The sequence below is a fragment of the Montipora foliosa genome, chromosome 7 (genome assembly GCF_036669935.1).
Source record: "Montipora foliosa isolate CH-2021 chromosome 7, ASM3666993v2, whole genome shotgun sequence".
Classification (NCBI taxonomy): domain Eukaryota; kingdom Metazoa; phylum Cnidaria; class Anthozoa; order Scleractinia; family Acroporidae; genus Montipora; species Montipora foliosa.
In genome coordinates this window covers 7,317,242-7,322,241 of record NC_090875.1, presented here as the reverse complement: position 1 = coordinate 7,322,241, position 5,000 = coordinate 7,317,242, and the positions used below count along the sequence as shown (strand labels likewise).

The following is a 5,000-nucleotide window of genomic DNA, read 5'->3' as shown; positions in this document are numbered from 1 at the left end:
TAACTGATCTTTAAATACGGCGATGTAATATTTTGACAAAGTCAAAAATGTTACTAAAAGGAACACTCTTCAGGTTTCAGAAAGGAAAAGACGAATAAATTCCAAAATAAGGCAAAACCTGTGGACATATTACCATAACTAAAGTGCACATTGGCCATAGAGCTTCCTGAAACGTTTCAATTTGAGTTAAAAACTCAAAGCTTTCAAATCGAGTGTAAGTCTATGCTTTTTATAGTCGACTATAGTTTGATCAAGTTTTACAAAGTCCGTGTTTCTTGGTCTCACTCAGCAAAAGTAAAATATTGCTTAAAATACACGATGGATTGCGCTGTAAGTTACAGGAAGTCAAGATATGGAGTTCATATAGTTGTTCATGGAGTTTGAAGAGATTTCGACTTGTTTGAAAGAAATTATGCGTCCTTTTCATGGAAAGTTACCATTGTTTGAAAACCATCAATTTCCCAAAATTTTGTTAAATCTATCTCAACCATATGAATTGATGTTTTAGACTCTGAAAACTATGGCTACCCCCGATTTTAATGTACCGTAGACCCTGTCTATCTGGTGTTGTAATGTGAAAGTATCAGCATTGCGCTGTCAATTAAAATGGGTTTTTCAACCTTTTTCCCAACTGCACTCAAAAAGCGCAAATGTTACGAAAAGGAACATGTGAGGGGTGTGAGGTAGGGTTCAATATAAAAATTATTAGGTAGCTTTCGGGCGACGATTTTATTCCTTTTTCTGGTTGCATAATGTTTGTTGTGAGTGGAGAACACAAGCATTTTTACTACGACTATGTATTTTTAATTTTATTTGAGACAATTGCAAGTTACAAAAAGGAACGTGTACATTGTAGCCTTCTTATACTTTTGTGTCTTTGAAATTGATGCTCCTTCACACCTAAGCATACACGCCATTTCAATGCAAATGTTCTTACTTAAATCCACTATATAACCCAACGACAGATAGACAAGTAAAACTTAAATTAGCTTTTTTTTTAGGGAATCCTATGCTATGAAAGACCTTGTGAAAACGATCTCCATGTCAGTGTTATTGATGATAGTATTGCGAGCAGTCTTCTCTAACCTTAATAAAGCTTCAGATAATCAAGCTGATACATTTATTCTATAAAAAAAGCTCTGCACTAATAGGAAATTGAATGAGATAACGGTTATAGTACCCACTTAAATTAACAGCACTTAAGCAAAAAACGAATTTTTGGCAACAGATGCGAAAACAGTTGATGTTTATTTTTGAATCCTGAATCACTCAATGTTAGAATGCTCTATTCTGCTGAGACATGGTTTGGTAAATATTAGAATTGTTTAACTACTGGCATATAATAATTAGCATTGCTTACTGGCCTAGTGTCCTTATCGACTGCGACTTGCTTTGTTCTTAGCTGTAGCACGAGCAATCTTCCTGCGCTCTGTTCTTATCTTATCCACGAGCTGCTGAGGCGTAAAGCCAACAATCTCCTTTCTTGCCTCATCATCCTCTTTTATCTTTGTCATAACGTACTGTTGGGTGATTCTCTCGTTGCTCTCTATGAGGTCCCTGAACAGTCTCCAATATATCTCAGTTTGATGATCTGAGAAAGTCGTTCCACCCTTGTGGCTCACAACTGAACCACACTCTGGCTTGGAAACTGCTTCTTGGAACATGCGATCAAGTTTGTCTTGCTATGTCTCAGTCTCGGTCGGTAGAGTCTGCACAGTCTCCTTTGTGCCCACCTCCTTGATGAAGTTTCTCACTTTATCAAATACTTTGCTTGCATCAAATTTGCTGAGGATTTCGTGCCCTTGGATGACGTCTTTCACCATTTGTATATTAATGCATTTCTTCTCGATTGCTGTTTCAAATGCTGATTTCACTGCTTCATTCTCCTCATCTGTCCAACGGTGGCGACCACTTGCCAACTTTCCATCACTTTGATCTTCCTCTTTGCCGCTTTTCTGTTGAGACATCTCCTCTGACACTTCTTGTTCAGCTTCACTCCTGCTGGTTCTGTACATGATATTGCGCAATGCCTCGGACGTTTTGGCGGCGGTTTTCTCCTTCTGTCGTATGAGGTAAAACTTCTCTGCGGTTTTCTGATTGTGGCCCATCAGGTCTGCTAAGTCCTTCTTCAGGTGCCCATGTTGTTCATGCACAGCAGAGACTGCTGCCTTTCTAAATGATGCTGCGTTTACCCTGACAAGTACTTTATCTGTCGCTTTTTGCCAAAATGAGTTCAGCTGTGCAGAAACCATGGAAGAGGACATAGTGTTCCCAGTAGAGCTGATGAAGACGTGATCATTACTTCCTGTCTCTGCACCTGGTATCTTGTTTCGCATGAAAGTGACAAAGGCCTGCAACCACTTGCAAATGGTTGGGCTCAGCACAAGATGAGCTGGACCCAGAGAGGTCAACGTCTTGTGTTTCACCACAGTCACAACCATTTGACCATTATCTGGCTTTGCTTTGGCTAGCTCTCCCAACGTCATGTTGGCGAGATTACCTGCCCTGCAGGCATTCTCTATTATCAGCCTTGTGATGAGGTGATCTCTCACTAAGCAGTAGTCTGTCTGACTTGGCGTCTTGCGGGCATCCTTTTCCATGTGTTCCCCTAACACTGCAACTGCTTTCCTTACCACTTGGGATGTAGCGAATTTTTCGATATCTTCAGGTTTGATCAATTTGTCCAAATCCTCCATTAACTTTTCCCACCGTCGCTCACTTACTGCCCCTTTAAAGGCTGCTTGCCACTCTTGGACTTGTTCACGGACTTCAGCTGCCTGTTCTGCACACTTCTCTAGACCTTGAGGCTTTTCGACCAGAATAAAACGCAGAAATCTTGCAAGAGATCCCAAGTATGACTTGCATGTACCAGGCCTCTTGCTTTTCTTCATCTTCTCCAACCACATATCTCTAAGATCTTTCTTGTTCAGGATGCAAGATACGTTTTGCTGGATAGGATCGATCTGGTTGATTACTGCTGAGATCTGTGAGACGTACTGCCTTGCTGTGCGTAGCTCCCTACCACCTCCATCTATTCCCTGTAGCCAGTCTCTGAAAGCATCGAGGACGGATTCTGTGGTGGAGTTACCACATGCTCCCAGTTCCTTTAACTCTTGTTCCACGTCATCTTCACTTTGGCTTTCCTCTTCATCCTCTCCGCTACTGTCACCCTCGTCATTTCCAGGTTTATAGTCATCTTCACTGCTAGTATCTTCACTACTCCCATCTTCTGCAAAAAACCCGCCAGAAGTTTCTTTTGCCTTTCTGGTTAAGCTTTTCTTCTCTCTCTCCACAACTGTAAGATCATTATCTTCTTGGAGAATTATCTTGCCTTGCCTTGTCCTTTGAAGTGAGTCAGGCTTTTGTCTAGCAGCATCCCACAGTATTGTCATTGGTTGCTCTCCTTGTAAGCTACAGTGGCTTCCGCGTAGTTGTACATGTTGCTTGTGGAAGATGCTTCTACCTTCACTGCCTAGTGATGGGGCAATATAGTTGTCCTCAGTCTCACTGTCCTTGCTACACAAAGCATGGTACTTCCTTTTCGGCGTGCACCTTTCAAAAGAAAGTTTGCATTAAAAATTATTCATCTTGTACCCCTTGTACATTTACTATAAGAGGGAGAGTTCCTATGTTATAAATTCATGTCTTGTGCGTTTGAGGACAGTGTTACTTTTTGGAACTAGATATCTTCGTGTGACTAACAGGTCTATGCCAACAGAGAGAGGACAGAACCTTTTTCCCTTGATCAATCACATTGGTACCGTAAATCTATAACAGTGAAATTGTGTAACTGTGCGGTCATGAGTTCATGTCCCTTCTATGTCTTGAATGTTTTTGTTTTGGTCTTCTTTGTGCCTCCTTTAATTGCTACTGGAACTGAACTGCGGTTATAATTCTAACATATCACTCTATAGGATGATATTTTTCACACATGCCCTATAGTTAGCATTATTGTAATCACCATTTTTTTTACTAGATTACTTGCTCTGCAATAAAAGTTAATTAAAAAATAGAGTATTCACCTTTCACTATGGACTGTTGACGAAGAAACGCTCGTGTGATGTCTCCATATATCTGCACCATACCACATAATGGCCTTTGCTTTGTCAGACTTTTGCTGGCGTATTTTTTTAAGCATTTCTTTTTCCTCGTCAGTTGACAAACCAGTGGAGCTCTCGTTATCATTCTCTTGCTCTTTTCTATCACTGACGATGCTGCTACTGCCTGTGTCACTGGGTAATTCGTCGTCTGACGACACTATTTCTGGTTCTTCTGCTGTCCCTTGCAGCTCTATGAATGTGGCATCTCTAAGATATTCCCTGTAACGTGGGTCATCTGTAGACAATTTGTGCTTTCCAACAGTCAAGTGGTGGTGTATTTTGCGCACAATTTTGTTACATCCAGGGTATGGACAAACCCGACGCTTGAATTCCCTCCTTGTCGTTACCAAAGCAACTTCTCTTTTAGCAGGGTGCCCAGAGAGAGTAGATTCAACTTCTTCGTGTTTCATCCCATGCACCATTTCAAGGTGGTGACGTATGTCAACTGCGGACTTGACACAATCTTTAACTGGACATTGAACCTTTTGTGCTCTTGCACGAAGGTCAAACACTGACATTGCTTCCAACGCCTTTTCATGGCTCCATTTATGTTTTTGTTCTAGGTGGCGAGGAATGTGAGTAAATGACTTCTTACACACAGGGCATGCATGCTTTTTACGCTCGTATTTGGGCTTCTTCTTGGTGAGGTTGTCTGCCATCTGTTTTTTGAAAAAAAATGGAAGCTTGGCATATTAACCCAGGCACGGTAATCTATGATATGTGTTACGCTTATTATGAACAGAGCTCCAAAAAAAGTGCCTCTCACATTGTTCCTGAATATTCTAGGGAGCTGTGGCGTGTAAATGTGTTGCGGGGGTATATATGTAAATGAACATTGTGCAGCTTTATTTCTCTACAGAAGGTCGTAGAAAATTTAGCAGTAGAATAACATTGCATAGT

General features: G+C 41.0%; 1 pseudogene; it reads right to left on the bottom strand.

Moving 5' to 3' along the window:
- Positions 1–1,373: 1,373 nt before the first annotated feature.
- LOC138009801 (uncharacterized) overlaps positions 1,374–5,000 on the bottom strand; it is a 5,188-nt pseudogene continuing 1,561 nt past the window's right edge.